Raw genomic sequence first — 21,892 nt, 5'->3', positions numbered from 1 at the left:
GATTTTAGACAGATTGTCAAATCACCCCTAGATTAGTGACCACTTTTGGTCAGGAAAATATCTCTGTGTAGATGCACGTGTGGAATTTAAAGTGGTTTTTCAGTGTTGATATCAACAACAGCTTTTAGCTATGTTGTTAAAAATTAAATTTTCATTATATTTGGTTTAACATGGACTAACGTTTTACAAAGATAACCGAGGAATAGGAACCTAAGAGATGACACGAAAGAACTGAAGGGAAGAATTGAGTCTTATAGTTTTTGGATTTGTGAGTTCCGGTCAAGATGACAGAGCGGTAGGACCACGAGCTTGCCTCTCCTTGCGACTGCAATGAAACCACAACTGAATGCTAAATATTTTTGGGATTTGTACAGGAATGAAAACCAAGATAATGACTATTGACTAGGCTAGATCATCTAACTCTGGACGATGGTAGGTAATATCATCAACAATTTGTTTACTGTTAGCAGGACTCTAAGCACTAACTGGAGAATAACAAAGAAGAAGAAATATAAATATGTAATAACACATCACCTATCAGAGCTCAAATGTTTCGAGCTTTCACTCTGGTTGAAATGCCAATCATTTTCTCACTGCCACAGTCTCCTCAGAGAGCCAGTTGCCTGCAGACTGGAAGAGCATTCCTTAAGGAGGAGGGGTCCTGCCCTGCTCTCTGACCAGCTTATTTGACCAGGGACAGACACTTGGCTCAAGCTGAGTCAGTCATATTCTCAGAGACACGAAGGCTGAATTGGCATTGAAGATGCAAGATCATGAAGAGTTGTTGCCAAAATCGGCAGCATGCAGTCCAAAGCCATGTGCAAGCCAGTTTTATGAAGGAAAATAAACTAAAAAACTTGATAGAGAAGCAGAATAATTAATCTGCAGAGTGGAAAACTGAGCAGATATGAAACAAGGATGGAGAGAGATTAGGGAACCAAGTAGCTAGAGGGAGAGACAGAAGGAGAAACAGAATGAGAGAGAAGCTCTCTGACCATGCATACTTCCTTCAGTTGAGTTCTGTAGAATGTCTTAAAATAAATCTCCTTTCCTTTCCTTGCACTGTCTCCAGAATGTTTTGGTTCCGCATAATCAAGGGATACTTTAATAAGCCATCCACTGACTGGACTAGAGCCAAAAGTCAAAAAGTAAACAAGAAAGGCATATGAACTGTCAAATTACATTTCCAAAATACTATCTCCTAAAGCCCAGTGACACTAAAAGTCTTTCACTGCTTATTTAATTTTTATAGCAGCTTTACTGAGATAAAATTCACATCCTATAAAATTCACCCTTCTTTAACTGCCTCTTTACTTTGAATTTTTTTTAATTCCCCCAAGCTTCCAGATCTCGTGTCCCGGTCTATGATTAGCCTTCATCACAAAGAGAACGGCTGGTGGAAGCAAGCACGCTACAGCAATAAAAAGTGACAGTTGACAACCTAGCAGCAAAGGAGGAAATAGAAAAACTATAAATAGGAAAACAATAATTCTGGAGGGGAAAAAAAGAGCAATCTAGGGCTGCAAAGAGTGTTTTCGTCAGGCTCTTTGAGTTCCGAGGAACAGCTCAAGTTACATCTAATATTAGGGGAAGGAGTTGTAAGGAATGAAGAAAACAAGGATCTCAACCCCACAGGGCCTCGTGGGAACCACCAAAGGCCAAAGCACTGAGGTTCTGGAAGAACAGGCGCTGTATCGGAGCCAGACCTCAGGAAGACTGAACCAGGACGCCATCAAGAACCCAAGGTTACTCCAGGACTTCAGCGTCGGGAGTTCGCACATCGTCACCTCAGCAATCAGTTTATTTATGAGCTTCAGCTCTCCCCTCTGGCTGCACTTGGCAGTGTCTTGTAGTTTCTCTGCCTCCCCTAAACTGCTTCCTCACCCCTCTTTGGAATTTGTAAACTGCTAGCTCTTGACCTATTGCAACCTGCAGACTCATTCTGTTTGGCTGGTATGGTGCCTTCACTGTTTAAAATTCCAAAGTCTTTGGGTGGGGCATGAACTTGGCAGTAGCCAGAATCCTTGCCAAGCCCCCGCTACCTTCTCCACACTCTCTTCTCTCCTCTCATTCTCATAGTCTGCACCCTGCCATAGGTAGGGAGTCTGTGACACCTGGGCTCTACGTTTTTTTTTTTTTCAATTGAAGTACAGTCAGTTACAATGTGTCAGTTTCTGGTGTACAGCACAATGTCCCTGTCATGCATATACATACATATATTCATTTTCATTTTCTCTTTCATTAAAGGTTATTACAAGATATTGAATATAGTTTCCTGTGCTATACAGAAGAAAAATTTTAATCGATCTTTTAAAATCTATTTTTACATATAGTGGCTAACGTTTGCAAATCTCAAGTTCCCAAATTTATTCCTTCCCACCCTCTTTCCCCTGGTAACCAACCATAAGATTGTTTATTATGTCTGCAAGTCTGTTTCTGTTTTGTAGATGAGTTCATTAGTATCCTCTTTTTTTCTTTTTTTAGATTCCACATATGAGTGATATCATAAGGTATTTATTTCTTTCTCTTTCTGGCTTATTTCACTTAGAATGATAATCTCTAGTTCTATCCATGTTGCTGCAAGTGGCATTATTTTATTCTTTTTTGTGGCTGAGTAGTATTCTATTGTATAAATATACAACTTCTTTATCCAGTTATCTGTTGATAGACATTTAGGTTGCTTCCATGTCTTGGCTATTGTATATAGTGCTACTATGAACATTGGGGTGCATGTATATTTTCAAATTAGAGTTCCCTCCAGATATATGCCCAAGAGTGGGATTGCTAGATCATATGGTAAGTCTGTTTTTAGGTTTTTGAGGAATCTCCATATTTTCCATAGTGACTGCACCAAATTACATTCCTACCAGCAGTGTAGGAGGGTTCCCTTTTCTCCACACCCTCTCCAGCATTTGTCATTTGTGTACTTTTGAATGATGGCCATTCTGACTGGTGTGAGGTGATGTATCATTGTAGTTTTGATTTGCATTTCTCTGATAATTAGTGCTATTGAGCATTTTTTTCACGTGCCTATTGGCCATTTGTATGTCTTTATTGGAGAATTGCCTATTTAAATCTTCTACTCATTTTTGGATTGGGTATTTTGGTTTGTTTGTTATCAAGTTGTATGAGCTGTTTATATATTCTAGAAATTAAGCCTTTGTCAGTCACATTATTTGCAAATATTTTCTCCTATTCTGTAGGTTATTGTTTTGTTTTACTTATGGTTTCTTTTGCTGTGCAAAAGCCTGTAAGTTTAATCAGGTCCCATTCATTTATTTTTTGCTTTTATTTCTTTCCTGCCTCACAGCTTCTGCTTGTCATCATACCTGCTTCCTCATAACTTTGGCTTATGCTACCCCATTGGCTCTCTCTGTACATCCTTTTAGCTCCCCCTGCTAACCAGTAATTCCCAGTTCAAATGCCCCAAAGGGAGAATCTGGACCATTTTGCCCATATTTGGCTAAACGCTTCCCTCTGGTTCATGGTGTAGGCTGCTGGCCAGCATAGAGTATGGCAGCTTTAGGTCAGGAGTCCACACCATGTCCGCAGCTGTGGCTGAGGGGCTGCAAGGCCAGCAAAGAACAGAGCACAGCTGTCTGGCAACTCAGCAGGGTCTGTGAGCAGCACAGTTACCTTTAGAAGGGGCTGGGGAAAAGGCGGTCCCCGTAATTGTCCAATATAGTGAGTCTGAGGACCCTAGCTCTGGAAACCTTAAAAAGCCTAAGAAAATCAGGTTGCATTTAGCCTCTTCAAATAAAGTCTCTGATACTAACACAGAGTCTTTAAGAAAAAGGTAAATTGTGTTCAGTGGCCTCAATCTAAGGGATCAGTGATATGTACAGTACCCTTTGGAAGAATTTCTATTTAAAATTATGAAATTAAAAATAATAGAAGGTATTTAATGTGTACTCAGATATTTGAGAAACCTTGGATAGTAAAAATAATAAAAATAATAAATAATAATAATAATAATAAATCTCATTTTCCATTGAAATAGGAATTAGTCCTACAAAGTTAAGAACAGAAGCCTGGAAAGTTTTTTAATCCTGGCTCTGCCACTTACCAGCAGCAAATTCTTTAGTAAATCAGTTCCTCAATTGCCTCATCTATAAAACGAAGGCAATAATAGTACTTATCTTGTAGAGCTGTCAGATTAAATAAAATAATCCAAATAAAACCTTCAGAATGGGTACCTAGTGCATAGTTAGCGCTAAAAATTGTTAATTATTATTATTTCTGCTATTGTTTTATTATTGTATAAATAAGGGAGCTATGTACTAATGCAGTAGGAGAATTTTCGTAGTGGTTGATAACGGTTGAGATGGGCCTCTTTGTGCGTATGTAGTCTCTGACATTTGGTTCTAGCTCTGTCACATAAGTTGTGTATTGCAATTCCACATGAAGCAAACTGCTTCAGCCAGCTTGCCGTAGTGTACAGCACGAGTGTTTTGTCTGGGGGGGATCTGAGCTTATTTTAACCCTAGTTGCTGGTCTATCTGTTAGCTTATCTTGATGCCTGGGCTGAAAGGCAAGCCCTGCAAGGCATTCTTCAGAGCAGGCCCCAACGCAGACAGTTGTCAGTTTGAAACTAAACACCTTTGAGAAACAACAAAGGCTAAAGCTGATGCCAAAGGATTTATCTAAAGTCAGTTTCTTTGAGTCTCTGGCCAGTTCTAGGATGACTTCCTGTCTGAAAACAAGATAGGAAAGTGCTGGAATGAAATGCCAAAAGGGCTGAGGCCAGAAAGGAATATGACTCAGTGAACTATTAGAATCAGCCAGGGAGCTTCAGAAAACACATCAATGCTGGTCCCACCTTAGACCAATTAAATTCTAAACCTCAGGGGTGGGGCAGGGTATGAGAGACAGTAAGAAACCATATTTTTAAAGCTCCCCAAATGCTTATAATGTGTAGTCAGGATTGAGAACCCCACCAAGGCTTCTTCTAATTTGTTTCTGCTACGTGGCAGGCCCTCCTCAGAAGAGAGGCTTCCGGGCAGGAACAGAGGAAAGGAGAAAAGAAGACATTGCCCAAGAACTTGTTCATCATTGCAGCCTCCTCAGGAGTCAGCCAGGCCTTACCCTCAGCTCAACACTGTAGAAACCAAGTGGGGAGGAGACAAGAAGATTGTAAATAGTGTTGCCCACCTTCACAGAGCTTTCAGAACAGTTGGAGAGTCAATATTAGCACACCAGAAATGGTCCTAGGGCTGTGAAGCATTCCTTTGTGGCTGTGATTAAAAGGACATGCCCTGAGAGTTCAGCCAAGGGCAAGGTGAAGGTCAATATGCAGAAGATGAGACCCCCTGAGGATGAATAAGATCTGGGCACAAAGGGAGCCTGAGGAAGGTGGTTACAAGGACAGTGAACAGAATGAACAGAGTCAAAGAGAGGGCATTGGGTGGCACAAACAGTGACAAGACCGCTCTATTGAGGGTGCAGGATATTCCTGGGAAGTAGTAGCAAGTACACTGGGATGATTTAAGTAGAGTGGGGCTGCTGTACTGGCCTGAGTAATTTAAACATCATGCAGTACAGATGCTGTCCTGGGGTCTTGAGTAATGACAGGCAATGTTTTTGAGTAATCTAACAGAATAGTGGAGGAGACCAGAAATAGCAAGACTGGGTAATAGTGACTGTTGCAATAGTCCCAATGGGGGGGGGGGGGTAAGAAGGCCTATGTGGTCATAGTAGAAATAGATAAAGAAAAAGAATAAATCCTAGAAATAGGTTTACATTCCTTTTGTATGTACTTATTTTGATTTTTATCAGACCATATAATACATGCACATTATAAAATTTAAGAAATCACAGGAAAATAAGGAGAAAAGTGCATTATCTCTCTAAACCAATGCTTTGACATACTTCTTTCCAGTTTTTTGCATATTTTTATGCAGTTGGACCTCACTAAGCAATTTTGTATCCCATCTTTAATATAATATGTGTGAGAATTTTTCTGCCATTAATAGCTTTAAGCTTTATTATTGTAGCTGTGTTGTCTTTATTGCACTGTGATTTATTTGTAGGATAATATATTTCAAATTTCTTTCAATTCTTCCCCTGTTAAATCAGTGCTGTGTAGAAGTACATCCCTATGCATTAATCTGTCCATCTTGGTGATTATCTTCAGGATAAATTCCTAGATATCCAATTACTGAATAAAGTTTTTTTAATTTAAAACTCTTGATATTTACTGAGCATTTGCTTCCAAAGTATTGAACTACTTTGCACTCCAGCCAGCAGAGTATAGCAATGCTGGTTTCACTCTAATTAGCTTTCTTAATTTTCTGGAGTAAAAAATGAAATCTAATTTGTATTTTTTTTCTTTTACATTTGTGAGGTTGACCTCTATGTGCTTGTTAGCCACTTGTATGAATGATTTGTCCATTCTCTTTTTCCCAAATAGAAATAGTTAGAAAGAACAAATTTTAATCATTAGCAATGTATTGAGGATGAAAAAGAGAGAAGATTCAAAGTTGTCATGTTCTTGGCAAAAATGAACAAGACAAAGCAAGGGGAAAAAAAAAACCCATAAATGAAATGAAAGGTTAGATAGCAATCTAGAAAAAAATTGCAACACATACGGCAGAAAAGAGTTTAATTTCCAAAAAATACAAAGAACTTATACGAATCAATGGGTCAACAACCTAACAGAAAAATGGGGGAAAAATATGACAAACAGCTCTAGAAAATGAAACACAGGTAGACTTTAAATACAAACTGATACTCATCCTCACTTACAATAAAGTATGCAAGTGAAAATGAAAATGTGATAGCGTTTCCACTTAGATAAGCAAAGACCGAAATGTTTAATAGTAGACTTTGTCAAAGAGGATGTTGGAAAGCAGGCATTCCTCCATTGCTGATATACTGTTAATTTAGAGATCCCTTTGGGGGATAATTGGACAATAGATATCAATGTGGAAAATAGGTATATCCTTTGACCAAATAATTCCACTTCTGAAATTTATCCTACAGATAATTCATAATATATATGAAACAATATATAACCCAGATAATAATTGCAAATTTGTTTATAGGAGCATAATATTAGAAACAACCTAGGATATGTCAATAGGGGATTATTTAAATAATATATGGTATATCTGTACAGTTGAATATTATGCATCCATTAAAAAGAACACTGTGCCTTTGTAGGTACTGATACAGCATTTCTCCAAGATATATTATTGAGTGAAAAAGCAAGGTGCAAAGGCTACCACTCTGTAAAAGTGTTGAGGGTGGGGAGGGTAGGTGTTCACTTGCTTCTGTGTGCACACACTTGTTTTGGATTGATACGTAAGTCACTGACAGTAACAGTTGCCTGAGGGAGAGGTATTGTGGGAACTGAAGGGCAGAGATAAAAAAGAGGATTTTTGCTCTATCCCTAATGTTTCTTTTGAATTTTGTGTCACATAACTACAATGGGAAAATGTGACTGTTAAGAGTATGATGATGGCTTTTCTACATTGTGTAAAATTAAGGTTCAAAAGGGCAGCTGCTCGGATTCTCTCCAAGATGTGATTCGGAAGAAGCTCCTTCAGTTAGCGTTCTGCCCTGGACTGTAAGCCCGAGATGGCAGGGGCTGTCATCGTTGACGTCCCGGTTGAGTAACGAGCATCTAGCCCAGATGGGAGGTACTTTATAAATATGTCTTAGGTGCCTACCAGGATTCTAAGCTAAAGAATAGAAAAATGGAAGAGCCACAGAGAGAAACAGGCAGACCAATGTGAAAGGGAGACTCAGAGACAAAAGCACTTAGGAGTGAAAAGAAGGTACCTTGCAAAAATGTTGCAAGGCAGTCGGGCTTCGGAAGGACTGGCTCAGAGCTAGCCTGCCCTTTCTGTGCCTGCGCTGTTGTCCACGACGGTGGAGAGGAAGCGGGACAGGTGGGCGGGGCCACGTTGCCATGGGCCCCAGACACCACGTAAAGGGGTGAGAAGAACGAATAAGGGAAGTTAGAAAGAAACTGAAAGTCCAAATATTGTTCAGACTACTTTGGCTTCAAGAGACAGAGATCTGAACCAAAGAGGGAATTTATTGGCTTGTGTAGCTGGAAAGTCCAGAGCTTCAACAATATCATTAGGATATTATTTTTCTTTCTCCACTCCCACACCGACTTTTCTGTGCTGGCTTTATTCTCTCATAGGCTCTTCACACATGCTGGCTTCTGACAACTCCTGCTTTACAGAGAACAAACAAGTGGCCCCAGCAGTCCCACTAGTTCTAGTGAAATATCTTAGAACTGATACTTGTTGGACAACTTGAATCACATGCCTATCCCTGAAACAATCTTGTTCAAAAATACTAGTAGACCAGGCAAGGGTCATATGATCTCCCCTAAAGGGTTAACCCCACTCTAATCTAATGAACTAAGAGTGAGGAAGGGGGTAGTCCCCCAAAGAAATCAGGATTCTGTTTCCAAAGACAAAGATGCTGAACAAGTAAAAACAAGAATAGTGCTCTAAGTGAAAACAAAAGATCAAATGAATATTTTTCCGTTCTTTAAGAATAAAAATTGGAAAGAATCTTTCAAGGGAGAAAAAGTTAAGATGCTAGAGATGGTGGGGGAAATTGTGGGAGGAAACTCTAAAAGAAATGGGCAGGGATGGTGTTCAGATGGAAACATTGGTGGAAAAGAATAGTTACGGACTCGCAGGGCTGGGAAGGGTCATGGAGGACACCTAATGCAGCTCCCCTGCTTCTCTTCTGCAAGCCTCCCCACCCCACTCCACACACACAAGTTAGGACCCCTTACAGGACCATTTGAACTCTGCTTGAACATATGCATAATGGTTAGTTCATGATTTCAGAAAGTATTTAATTTTATTGTCATACAGGTTTACTTCTTTAAAATGTGTGCTTTTCATTCAGCTGAAATCTAGTTCTCAGTTTGCCCTCTGGATTAACAAGTTTTAAGGCTACAACTTTCATTGGACGATCCTTTTATTGGAAGACACTTACATTCCTGCCCCCATCTCTTCTCTTTAGGCCAAACCCAACCTGTTCTTTTGACCACATATCAGACAAGATGGTTACCAGCTTTTTCTACAGTCTGATTGTCTTTCTCTATTTCTTCTTCTCTTTGTTGCCTCCCTTTATCTGGACACTATATTTTGCTAATGCAATTTCAGATTTCATTGGCTTTTTTTTTTTTTTTTTTTTGCAACACTCTGTACAGTCACCTATTTTGAGCCTGTTACCAATAAAATCCCCAGGTCTTTTATTCTCATGAATGGTTGCCAAGTCAGGCCTTTTATAACTATGAGGCAGTATTTTTACTTTGAGCCAGAAGAATGGAACTTCCTAGTTTTTTCCTTTTAAATCTCTTCTTGTTGTTTCTTTCAGACTGCAACCTGTTATTTGCTCTGCCAAAAGGTGACCCTTTATAATTCAGTGGTGCAAGGTCTAGAGATCTTACCACAAAAGAAGAACCACCCTCTGGCAATTAACCCAGCTGGTCTTTTGGCTTATGCATGGGCTAGCTCTCACACCTGATTCCTAAATAATCTGGTTTCTGTTCTTTGATGATGCTTTGGTCATATGGTGCACAACCAACAAGTGGGCAGGCTTTCTAGTCCATAGCTGTGTGTGTGTGTGTGTGTGTGTGTGTGTGTGATGAGCTTTGGCCTGTGCTTGAGGGCAGTCACTGCCAGCTTTGTGCCAGCTGTTCTAGATGAGCAGACACTGGTGCCAGTAGGTGGTTCCACCCCTCTCCCATGGCCATTGAAATGGCAGCAGCCCTGTCAGCTCCAGAAGGATTTAGAATCAGTCCCATCTGGCCTGGGCTTTAAAGTAGCGCTGTCAGAGCCCTAATTAACCATCACTATGTAGCCAGACTGGCTGATGCACCTTCGACACAAGTCCTAGATTCCTAGATGTTCAACCCCTCCCTCACCCCATTCCTAACCAGAACTGAAGCCCACTTGACTTTTGCTGTGTCATTAAGGGTCCTGATTCCCTTATGAACCCCTCATCGCATTCACAGAAGATACTTTTCAAGGGGCTATACATATGCCCCCAGAATTGGGAAGGGCCTCCTTAATCTAAGATTTTCACACCTACTTGCTGTCTTAACATGCTAATATCTAGACGCCTTCTCCTACACATCACCCTAGGACCCTTGGACTAGACCTTTTGCATATAGATGCTCCAAAGTGAACTAGCATTCACCTTGTCCCTTTGACTTGATGATTTGGGGAAGGGGTTGTTTGTTTTTGTTTTATTTTGGATTTGATTTTGAATGCTGACTGCTCCCAGATAGAGTCTAGCTCCTTGCTCGATCAGTCTCCACTGTTCTCTCAGTCCCAGCACCACCACCCTCTATCAGCTTAAGCCTGCTTCTGCACCAGGAGATGCTAAGTATTTGGGGTTCTGGGAAAGTGCCAATTATGAGAATTAAAGAAAATGTGCAACTATGACACTAAAGGTGTGGTCAAAAGCGGCGCCACTTCCCTGACCCAAAGAAAGGTGGTACATTGGGCCAGAGGTAGATACCAGCTGCCCTTTCATCCTGTCTCCTGTAATACATGCATTTAAGACCCAATTCAGTCACCCTTAAAGAAGAAGGACTCTCCCTACAATATAGGGCTCACACCTCAAACATATGAAAGGCCTACCTGTTTGTCAGGATTTATTTCTTAGTTTTCCCATGAATCTCTAAAAGAGCCCATTGTCAGATCATGTCAAAAGTAGTAGAGACATGACATATTTGTACTTCTGGCTCATATATTCTGTGTCACTGAAGATGAAATGCTGGCTTGAAGAGCAGTGGTAAAGCAAAACCATCAGTGATGCTCTCATCACCTTTCCAAACTTGTTTTTCGTGATGCCCTTTTTGTATTATTTTAAAAAGAGGAACCAGATGTTTTCCTAAGGGGAAACTTCTAACACCCTTTTTCCTAAAAACGAGACACTGGAATTGAGGGACCATACACTCAGGATTTTCCAGGTTATGACCACAATAAAGTAATGGATGCTATCACATAGAGGAGAGAGGCTTTCATGACTCAATGGAGTAAAGAGTGTATAAGAAGTAATTACAGAAGGAGAAGAAGAAGAAATTACTTAATCTAACAGGAAATTTTGTAAGAATTTCTAGATTCTGAAACAATCTTCCTTACCAATTTACAGCTAGTAGATCAGAAAATTAAAATAGTTTTTTCTTTATATCTGCCAGCCAGTCTAAGACTGAAAACTGAAAAACCAAGCTTAGCTCTGTGGGACTTTTTCATAGCAAAATAGAAAGTACCTGGAAGGCAATCCAAATCAAATCATTTAGAAAGAAGTAATGCTGACATATCTGCTGAGGAACTGTTCATCAGAATGTTGAGACCACATCCAAGAATGTCAGTCCACTGGCTCCTATGTTGATTATTTTGGGCCAGAACACAAATTTCAAAAGGAAAAAACACAAGATAGTATTCAAAGAAACTCTGCCAATTTTGAATTTGAAGATATTAGCAAATGTACTCAGCATTTCTTTCATCAGACAGAGTCAAAGTACAGCTTTGTATTTAATACAGGCTGTTTAAAGGATTTAGGATAAATAGAATTTATTTTAGAATAAACAATATTTAGAGCCATAGGGAGTAAGGTCTTGGAAGAGAGAAGAAGGAGTGAATTCAAGAATGCCTGGGAAAGAATATAAGATTGGCTCTTCTTCTGAGAAAGGAGGAAAGGTAGAGAGAGTTGAAGAAGACGGAGGGAGGTGACAGAGAAAGGGAAGATGAGAGGGCTGATGGTTCCCCTAAGGCCTGGATGTTTCCAGTAAAGCCAGACGGGCAGAAAGCTACCTGTTTTCCCTGCTAGGCTGTAAGATCTGTCAGGGCAAGGACTGGATCTGTTTTGTCCCCTACTGCCTTCTCTGCCACTTAGCACAGTGCATGGCATATTGTTGATTCTCAGTTAGTATTTGTTGAATAAGATGAATGAAAGAGTGTGGGCATTCGGGACAAATGCTGGGAATAGCTATATTAGGAATCAACAAGAAATGAACAATGGGGTTGTAAATCTGAGGTTAGGTGGTATGCATTTAAATGGAATTGGCATTTCTCTGAAGTTCAGAAGCAAGAACAGAAAAGCAGTCAGATGGGAACTGGCGTGACCAAGAGAGTGGAATGGAAAAAGTGTAACAAGGTCTAGTAGTCATGTGAGGGCAATGAAGGCTGGGCTGCAAATGGGGTCAAGGGTGGAGACAGACTGAAAGCAGTAATTCACTGCCAAGTTCACAAGATTACAAGTACTTCTGAGTGTGTTAGGCAAAGAGCCCTTTAAAACACCAGCATAGCATATAGTTTTGTAACAGGCTAAGGTTCTAACTCAAATTTTTACTCTAAATTCTGTGAATGTTCAGATGTGAACTGTATCTTGTAGCTCAAACTCTTATAGTCCAGTTTGTTAATTAAATGGATAAAAAAGGGAAGAAAGAAAGGATGACATGATTGACATGTGTTATGTCTATTAAAATTATGAGCTATTCACATTTTACGTTTCTATAAATGTATAAATAGTTGGGGGGGGTGTATAATACTACTCACAAATGCACATGCCATCATAAACCTCTCCAGATGTTTTCTGCAGTATTGGGGTTGACAACAGTGACTGGAAAAGCTGTCAGTTGAGTTTTGTTCTATCTTCTATGCAGTAGGATGGGACCAAGATTTGGTAAACACTGGGCTTGAGGACCCAGGGGAGAGGCTGGAGATTTGGAGCTGCTGAGGGCAGAGAATCAGAACCAAATTCCTGGGTACAGGCATCTTGTCCAGAGGTCAGTAAACTAAAAGGAAAGGGCCTGGAAGTGACACAGTTTGACCAGGATCAAAGACCATAGGATTGGCCAGGTCAAGCAGAGGGACAAATTAGTGGGTACCATACAGAAAGTGAAAATCCAGAAATACTCTGTGTTTGCCTCTTTGGAAGGCCCAAGAATCAAACACTTTGCTAAAACCCATCAGCTGTTTAAATTCTCTGCCTTCAATATCAAACGTATTTTCCCTTCTAGAATTTTCAATTTAAAAGATGAATCTTTTGAATTAATTTTCTTATCACGTCTTCTTGAAATGTCTTACTAGAAGATTCTTCTATTTTATTTTATTTTAAATTTTGTTCATGCCATTTCTTTTGCAAATACTTGTATACATAGGGTTCTCAGGTTGGAAATTCTTAGGAAATCTCAATGCAAAGGTGCACGAGAAGCCTAATTAAGAGAAACAGTGACTTATTGTTAGATGGGAAGTGAGGTAGAGGGAGAAGAGAATGAAAGGAACTTCCACTCTCCTCCAGATTTCCTGAGTCTTCAAACTATAATGTTTCAAGGGAATCCATTGTTCATTGTAAAGGAAAGCAAAAACTCTACACTTGTTTTCCTATTAGGTCTATAAATCAATAAAATATTAAGGTGGAAACAAAAGAAATTCCTCTTTGCAGCTGATCATCTACTTTAGTCATGTAAGTCCTTGAATTTGATTGTGTTGCAGATTTGTACTTCCAAAAATAGTATGTCTCAAGTATTACTTCTAAATCCTAAAGTGCTTACTACTAAATTGTTTCTCTTTTATTCAACACCAAAACATAGACAAGATAATTTAAAAGAGCTCATGTGATGTGTGAAACCAACATTATACAAAGTCTGGCTTGGGCACATTCCTGTTCTTGGTTTTAAAAAAAAGTTATAATACAACTTTAGTGTGTGGGAATTTTTATTTGAACAAAGCCTTCTCAAAATCACAGCACCATAGCAATTTTGTTTAGTTTTCCCCTCCTGTCCTCAAGATATACTGTCTAAAATGTTTGCTTTTATCACAGGATATAAAACCCCTAGAAACAATTTGAAATTGAATACAGATCTCTGGCCCTGAGACTTCAGATATTTTTCTCCCTTGCTCAGTTACCCAATGAGTTTAAAATCTTATTCTCTTTGATCATTGATAGGAATGTTGGCTTGCAAGAGTCATTTTAGCTCCAAACTTGTGATTAAAATAAAAAAACTCCCAAGTATGAATTTCAACAAGTTAACGAAGTCAAATTCCCCCCTCTAGCCCTAAATATCAGTTGATGCACTCAAGATATTACATGTCACGTCTTGTCCATCTTTTTATATTGCACAGACTTTGAATTAGCCATTTTGGATTCTGACCACATTTGCTAGGAAATAACTGCTTAAATCTGTCTTCTCCTAACACACTTCTGATGGGATTCCCCTGGCAAAGGTAGATGGGATTTTTAAAATTGGAACCATACTAGAAACAGAATTGTTTTTGGTAATTGCTGAAGAGTTTCCTGGCTAGCATACATGGAGATAAAGTGATGATTCCATCGAACAGAATGGATGGCAAGAAAGGGTGAAAGATGGCATCCGCAGAACAGGCTGTCCACTGGCAGCAGGGCTTAGCTCGTATCAGTTGCCTCTCCCCCCTGTTCTCTCCCTGCTGAAATGTTTTGTATCTTCTTACTCTTTCAGTGCTGAGAGTCTGCCAAAAATATTAAACACAATTTGAAAGGAAAAGGAAAACATAAAGATAAAACTTCCAAAAATGGTATTACAGGGAGGAAGAAAATTTCCTTTCTTCCTTAAAATTCTATTTTTCTATGATAGACTATCTTCCAATAAAAGCCACTGAATCCACTATCCACTCATTTTAAAATAATACTATTGACAATTGCTAACATTTACTGAGCTATTACTAAGGGCCAAGCACAGTGCTAAAGGCTTTACATTTATTATTTCATCTATATCTCACAGAAGCTCTAAGAAAGAGCTTTTTTTTATTACCCTCATTGTAAAGATGAGGAAACAGATGTGATGGGACCTTGGTCTCTGTGCATTTATCTCCCTGTGTTAATAATTTTAGACCTTTTACTGGAAGGGTTTTGAGAATCCAAATGCACACATGTATTTTTTCACCTATTGACTACTAACACCTACAAGTGTATCAGAGTGGAGAAGGAGCCATAAGATGGGTTACAGTATTTTTAAACGACTAAAGAGCATCTTTAGTAATTCTACTTCTAAGTATATACCCCAGAGAAACTCCCATATATGCAAAAGGGGAATGCTCATTTTCATAGCGGTTAAAATGAATAAACTAGATTTTCATGTATCAACATGCATAGCTCTTAAAAGCAATGTTGTGTAGGAAAAAAAAACATGTAGAATGATATGAATTTACAAGATCATTTATGTAAAAAATTTGTATAGTAAAACCTACGTTTGGAACACAAAACAACAGAATATGTTATTTGTGAATATGCATTTTTCAAAGTAAAAGGATACAAATAGTAACCAGAAAGGTACAACTTTCAGGATAAGTTATCTTGGGAGGAAAGGAATAGGATGGGGGGAAGGTACAAAGTAGGCTTCAACTCTATAATGTCTCCTTTCTTTTGCATTAGAAAATAATACAAATATGAGAAAATGTTAACATTTGTTCCACCAGGAGCTACATGGTTTGTTCCCTTATTCTTTGAAATTTTTTGTATTTAAAAAAAATTCTTCCATCTTAAGAAAGATAAATAGGTATATTCATGCTGTCAAAAGGCAGGAAGCACTACACAGAGCATTATCTCCATAATTTTGGTGTAAAGTTTTTCTGAAGCAGATTTAACTAGATGCCCAATTTATCCATAAAATAACTCCAAATACCATCCATAGAATAGCTAGCTTTGAGTCTTATAAATTCAGTGCAGCCTCCAAAATAAACTAGTCATAAAATGTATTCTTCAATTGTTTCATTAAGGTGAATTTCTTTATGTGGTTTTGTTAGCTGCAGACCACAAAGGGCCTCCCCCTGGGTCCCGCAAGACCCCTGCAATATTATCAAAGCCAACAGTTGTCCGGAGACTGTTACAGGCGACACGCTTCTGGCCAAAGACTACTCCTCATGGATCATCATTATTATCTGGACTGTACACCCCCAAATCTGATTCCCTGACCACTTCCTTCCTCTCCCTTTCTTCATCTCCAACAGCACAGGGCTTCGCTATGAAGGCAAACACTCCTGATTGCTGTCTAATTGGGCCATGTGGTTTCGGTAGTGTGCATTCTTCATTACGTGACTCTGGTACAAGGTTCTGGGTCACAGCTAAAAATATTTCAGCTTGAAAATTAATCTAATCTCTTGTTTGTTTGCTTTAATGTGGAATCTTTTCACTTTCTAGATAATAATGTAGCTGAAGAATGCGATATCCGGCAATACTTCAAGTGCTATTTATTTGTTAATATTCTGTGTTGTAAGTGAGAAAAGTATTCTTTGGATACGTTTAAAAATAATCCCTTTCAGTTATATAACTACCAATCAGTACCAGTTTGTGGGCATGTGTTCATACACATTTTTTTTGTACCTGTCATTTCAAAAAGGATAAAAGATGGGTGCAGATATACCTAACACCAGAAAAATTAAATCTGAATTCTATGAAGAAATGAAAACAAAGGATTTAAGTAAGAGTTAAGTATGTAAAGCACATCCTGTTCAATCTGATACACAAGCCAGAAGGATTCCGAATACACGACTCTAAGCTTCCTCACAGCCAAGGAAAACACTGTCAGTTCCACAATTGTATCCTGAAGACAAAACAAATAGTGATAATACACAAGGGAAATACAACTATACCAGGTGCTAAAATGAAAGAAAAATATTTTCCAGAAATTGTCAGAGAGAGTAAATATAGCAACAAATGTCATGGTGCTTTCTTATAAATCCCTTAATGTAGGCCCAAAGTAATGATACCAGAGTAGGTTCATTAAGAGCCACGGCATGGGATTGGAGGCTGGGAAGGTAGGAAGTCTGTGGTCTAGGAACAATTCAGAGGCTATAGCATTGCTACTGTGGTCTTGACATTAGGCTCATTATCAGGATGACCAGAATCCATTGAGAGTGCAAGATGGTACCATTAATGTAAGCCAGGAATGTCCTGAGCCAACCAGGACATACAATACTAAGTCCTTGTCATCCCCCATTGACATCCTATTTCCATGCAGCCCACCACTGTGGACCTAGTCAGCCAAACTCATCCTGTCCAACATGGAGTGAGACTAACCAGCTCTAGTTATAGGGCACTCTGAGGGTTTCTGGCCCAGGTCACCAGTATGGGGTTGATTTGCTCATGAGTCAGTCAAATAGGGAAGGTGATCAAGAAATATTAGAGTCAGCAACGGGCAATGGTGCCCTGAGGATCTGGTCTCCAACGTGAAGAGGAGAAAGGAGATGTCACTTCTGCATAACGTGTGGGAGGGAGAATGAATCAGGCTTTAGGTAACTGAAGGTACCATGAGGAGGGAAAAGGTACACTCCTTCCTGAAGGGCTCAGTGAGAGATCTAGTGGAAGAAACTACTGAAAGTTGAGATATTGTCATTGTGGCTGAAGCACTTAAGCTATAGTTCTCAAACATGTAATACGAGTTACCTGAGGAGCTTGTTAAAAAGTAGCTTCCAGGAACCCCAGAAATCTAGCTTAGTTAGCAGCCCAGGGACGATGTTTTACCATATTTGTGTTTTGCGTCCCCTAGGGAAGGCGTGTAGCTGGGCATCTTTGAGTCCTTCCTCTCTTCCGTAAGTGTCAGGCATTAAGCTACCTGCTTTTAAAGTTTAGAGGGAAAGACCTATAAATGATAAGAAAATGTTTTACACAGAAAATTATAGAGATAAGCACAGGGTTGCTGTGGAGCCAGAGAAGAAGGGCTTAGCCTAGCCTTGAAGAACAAGCGGAGGTTGATAAACTGAGTCGGACGGAGAAGAAGGGAGGGGGCACTCCAAGCAGAGTAGTGACACATACAAGAAAAATAGATGCTTGTGTGGGGGGTGGGGGTGGGGGAAGATGGAGGAGAGGAAGGGAGAAAGGAGAGGATGTGTGGTACTGGAAGTAGCTCTGTGTTGCTGAAGAAATTTTCCCTTTGTGTCTCCAATGGAGAGGGCTGGGAGAGGGCTGGGAGAAGGGTAGGAGCCCTGGAGCCAGACGGCCTGTGTGATCCAAATCCCAGCTTATATATATTTTATAATACTTACAAAGTACTTAAAACAGTGCCTGTCATATAATATGTATTCAATAAAGAATATCTCTTATTGTAACCCCATTGTCCTCTTTCTCTCATCCCCTACTCTTAATCCATTCCAAGCAAGTCTTAGCAATTCTCCCTCTAAAACAAACACCCAAACCATCCTCTTCTGTTTCCACCTTGGTCCAAAGGACTGTAATTTCTTTCCTGTAGAACCTCCTTCTTGTAGAACCCAGCTCAAATGTCAGAAGAATGGACTTTAGTTTGAGATACCAAACTAAGGTAACAGGCTCGCTGGTTTCTACGTGCTACTCTGGTAAGTTTATTTGCTTTTGTTTATGGCTTTGTTGTTATTTTTTCTGCCTGTCTCCAACCTTGCCCCCTAGAATTTAAGTTCCATGAGAGAGAAACCAGGCCTGTCTTTTTCATTCCTGTATTCTCAGTTTCTATAATAGCAAAACCCTCCATCCAAAGTGCTAGGCACCCAATAAATATTTATTGAATTGATATTGAATGAATTAGAGTAGGGAAAGAAGAAAGTGCCCAAAATTAAGGCACCTGGGGCCAGTTATTATGCTTTTGCAGTAACCCAGTGAGAAATGATGAGGCCCTAGGTGTGGTTTTCAACCTTGGATATGCACTGGAATCACCTGGAGAATTTTAAACTACTGATGCCTGAGTGCCATCCTCAACGCTCTTGATTTAATTGGTGGCTGCAGCCTGGGCATCAGGATTTTAAAAGCTCCGCAAGATATTCTAACTTGCAGCCAAAGTTGAAACCATTGTCCTAAAGGCAGAAGGGGGATAGAGAAGAGACAGTGCAAGGATGTTTAGGACACACAAAAGCAGGACTCGGTGGTTAATTATGAATTGGAAGTGATCGAAAGGTGGATGCCTAGGAAGAATCCTAGATCTGGCTTGGGCCTGGGTGAAAGACAGAGGCAAGTTTTGAGGAAAAGATAACAAATTCTGACCTGGACAGGTTCAGTTTCAAGTGCCTGGGGTGATTTGAGTGACGATGTCCAATAGATAATTGTTTCTTAATAGATTTACTTTGCCCTAGTGAAGAATAGGAAATCCCTCTAATTTTCAAGAAGACAAGAGAAGTAGGAAAAGGCATCTCTGGAAATTATGACAATTGTACAGAGTACAAGACCATTCCCACTCTGCACAGCCTCTTTACTCAAAACTCCCTTCCAAACTAGTGCCCATCTGTTCTGAAATGTTGTTCAACATGTTGATATATTGTCAAGAAGGATTATATTATGTATGGGTAACTTTCTAAAATCCATTTAACTGAACTATTCTTGTACCACCTGTAGGCTTAATGTATCCCATTGATTAAATTGCTGGCAGCTTTCAAATAGCATTTAAAGGGATATATAACAGCTTTAAAATTTCCAACAAATGAAAACAGCCACATCCACCATTACTTTGGTTAAAATTCATAGTCAGATACTTAGATCTAAACTGCCTAGCTTGTTTAGTGTTCTAATTGGTGAACACTTACTGGGTTACCAAAGATACCAAGTACCCTCTGAAAGACCATAACTTTACTTCCTTTGTTTCTAATTTAAATTAGACACACTAAAATAAGGATTGATAGAGTGATATATTCAGTTAAGTAACAGATGGCGAAAGGACATTCTGTCCAGCATCTATCACATTCCTGTTTCTCAGTACTCCAAAAAAGCAACTAAATCTTGAGATCTACCACAAAGGAATGGACTGAATGTGTTTATTTAGATAAGAATTGATACCCAGTCGCGTGTAGGCTAAAAATTTCAAAGGGTTGACTGGCTTAAAGGATATGAAGGGATGTAACAGATAAAGGTGGATTAAAGTAATTCAGAATGTTTCTAAAAGGACTGAAATATGAATTCTGAATACTTAAGCGACTGTGACAAGGAGGAGGGAAAAAAAGGTGAGTGGAAGATGTTCTCAGAACCCGCACATAGGGTGTTTAACCGTGGCTAAGTGCTGCTCCTAGCAGCCCCTGCGGAAAACTGACGACTTTTAAAACTAAGAAGGGGTGGGGACACCGCCACTCTCGGGGAAGGACATTTCCTCGCGGAGAGCGACAGAAACTCTGCAACAGTCCGGCCTTGCTCTCCCTGGGGCTGCCAATCTAGCAGGTGAACCGTGGGAACACAAAGGAATGAATAACGGCGTAGGAAACGCCAAAAGCCAGGGACCCCAAGTTCAGCATCTCCCTACACCTCGGGAGCAGCTCCGGCCTCTCCAACCCGTCCTTGGAAGAGACACCTGCCCCACAGGTCCGGCCGCTCCAGGAAGAGTCCTGCGGGCTGAGGGGCAGGAAGGACTGCTGACTGCCCCGCGCCGGGGACAGGCGGGGGAGGGATAGGCCACACTCTTGGCCACCACCGGAGTCGCAGGCGGGGAGCCCAAGGCTGGCGTGGGGCGAACGTGCGCGAGCGAATGACCACGTCCCAGAGCCGCCCGCGACGGGCCCGGTGGGCGTGACGCCATGACGCACGGCACGCGGGCGGCACGCAGGGGCGGGGCGGGGCGGGCTGGGGGCGGGAGGAAGCGGGGGGGGCGGAGACAGCGGGGGCTGAGGGAGGGGGAGAATGGCAGTTGCGGCGCTGATTCCTGGGAACAGCAGTCGAGGCAGAACTGCGGAGGAGGAGTTCGGGAAAGCGGCCGTCCGAACCCTTCCTCTCCGTTCCCTCCGCCCCAGCTGAGAGGCACCTCGGCGGGGCTGAGGGACCCTCCTCCGTACTTCCTTCGGCTTCTGCCGCCGCGGCCGGGAGATGGGCCTGTTCGCCCGCAGCCCTGCGCCGGCCGCCACGCTGAGGAGTTGAAGGTACGGGCGGACGCGGGGGGAGGCTGCGCCCGGGAGCCGGAGGGCCGGGGCGGCTCCCGTTTCCGACACGGGGAGCTCCGGCCACTGCCCAGGCGCCTCTGCCCGGGACGGAAACGGATTCGGAAACCCCACTGAAAAGGCACTCCTTACGGTGCTCGGCGCGGGGCCGGGGCGGCGCCGGGGGTCAGACCTCGGGCTGGTTCCGCGTCCCCCGCCCGGCCCGGGCGCTGGCGCCCCTCCGGCCGCGCGGGCGGGGGCGGAGGCGGAGCGTGGGATCCGCCCCGAGCCCTGTCCTCCTGGCCCGGCAGTCTGGGGAGACGGCGGCCGACCCGGCGGTGTTGTGACGGGCGGAGGCGGCGCTCCCCCCCGCACTTCCCCGGCCTCTGAAGCAGGCGACGCGGAGGGGTCCGCCGCGGGGAGGCGGCGGGGGCGGAGCGCATTCCTGATGGGTGAAATCGGCTCTAACGGGACCGATTCCGGGCCTCGCTGCAAATTCGGAGCCGGGGCCAGCGCCCCCAACCCTTACGGCCGGGGTCCCGGGGGAAAATGGAGGCATGCACCCGGGAACGTTCATCCGGGAGAGCTGCCACCCCGTTCAAAAACAGAAACTAAACAGACGAAAAATGGTGTGGTCGTGGGGTAAAGTATGTCTAAGAAGGGTCTTAAGGATTGTCTCCCTCATGTTAAACCTTCAGGGAGTTCTCAGCCTTCACTCAGCAAGTAATGCTACTGTTTTTAATTTACAGTTTTTCCTATCATCTGGGTTCCTTTCTGCCGTTGCTTCCGACCCCACCCCCATTTTCGTTAATGGAAAGAAGGAAAATAAGTTGAGGGTTCATTAACCTCGCGACAAGAGCAGTAAATAAAAGAGAGAGATTGGGTAAGGCTCTTTGTGGGAGATAAGGGAGAAAGGTCTTAATTTTTTTCGCATTGGCCCTTAAAGGTAGAAATATACCAACGATGCTTTATTCTGGTTAATGTTTACTATTCAGAATGTTGCGGAACGTCTTGATGGGTTGACGTTGGAAAGGATAGCGTTTAAATGCCGCTGCAATTTTCAAACCCAGGTT

General features: G+C 41.6%; 1 protein-coding gene across 4 annotated transcripts in view; it reads left to right on the top strand.

The window, feature by feature from the left end:
- Positions 1-20,589: 20,589 nt before the first annotated feature.
- The window catches only part of RNF19A (ring finger protein 19A, RBR E3 ubiquitin protein ligase), a 50,603-nt gene continuing 49,300 nt past the window's right edge, over positions 20,590-21,892 (top strand). Inside the window, exons 1-2 of one of the 4 annotated variants that reach the window (XM_074353067.1) lie at positions 20,592-20,822; positions 21,569-21,702. The gene's annotated coding sequence lies outside the window, so the exon portion shown is untranslated. Of the gene's footprint in view, positions 20,823-21,335; positions 21,467-21,568; positions 21,703-21,892 lie in introns of those variants that run through there. The other 3 variants (XM_010955773.3, XM_074353068.1, XM_074353066.1) reach the window with 3 other exon arrangements.

This window comes from Camelus bactrianus, chromosome 25 (assembly GCF_048773025.1).
Source record: "Camelus bactrianus isolate YW-2024 breed Bactrian camel chromosome 25, ASM4877302v1, whole genome shotgun sequence".
Taxonomy (NCBI): Eukaryota; Metazoa; Chordata; class Mammalia; order Artiodactyla; family Camelidae; genus Camelus; species Camelus bactrianus.
The sequence above is the reverse complement of the archived record's forward strand: the minus strand, read 5'-3'. Positions and strand labels throughout refer to the sequence as shown.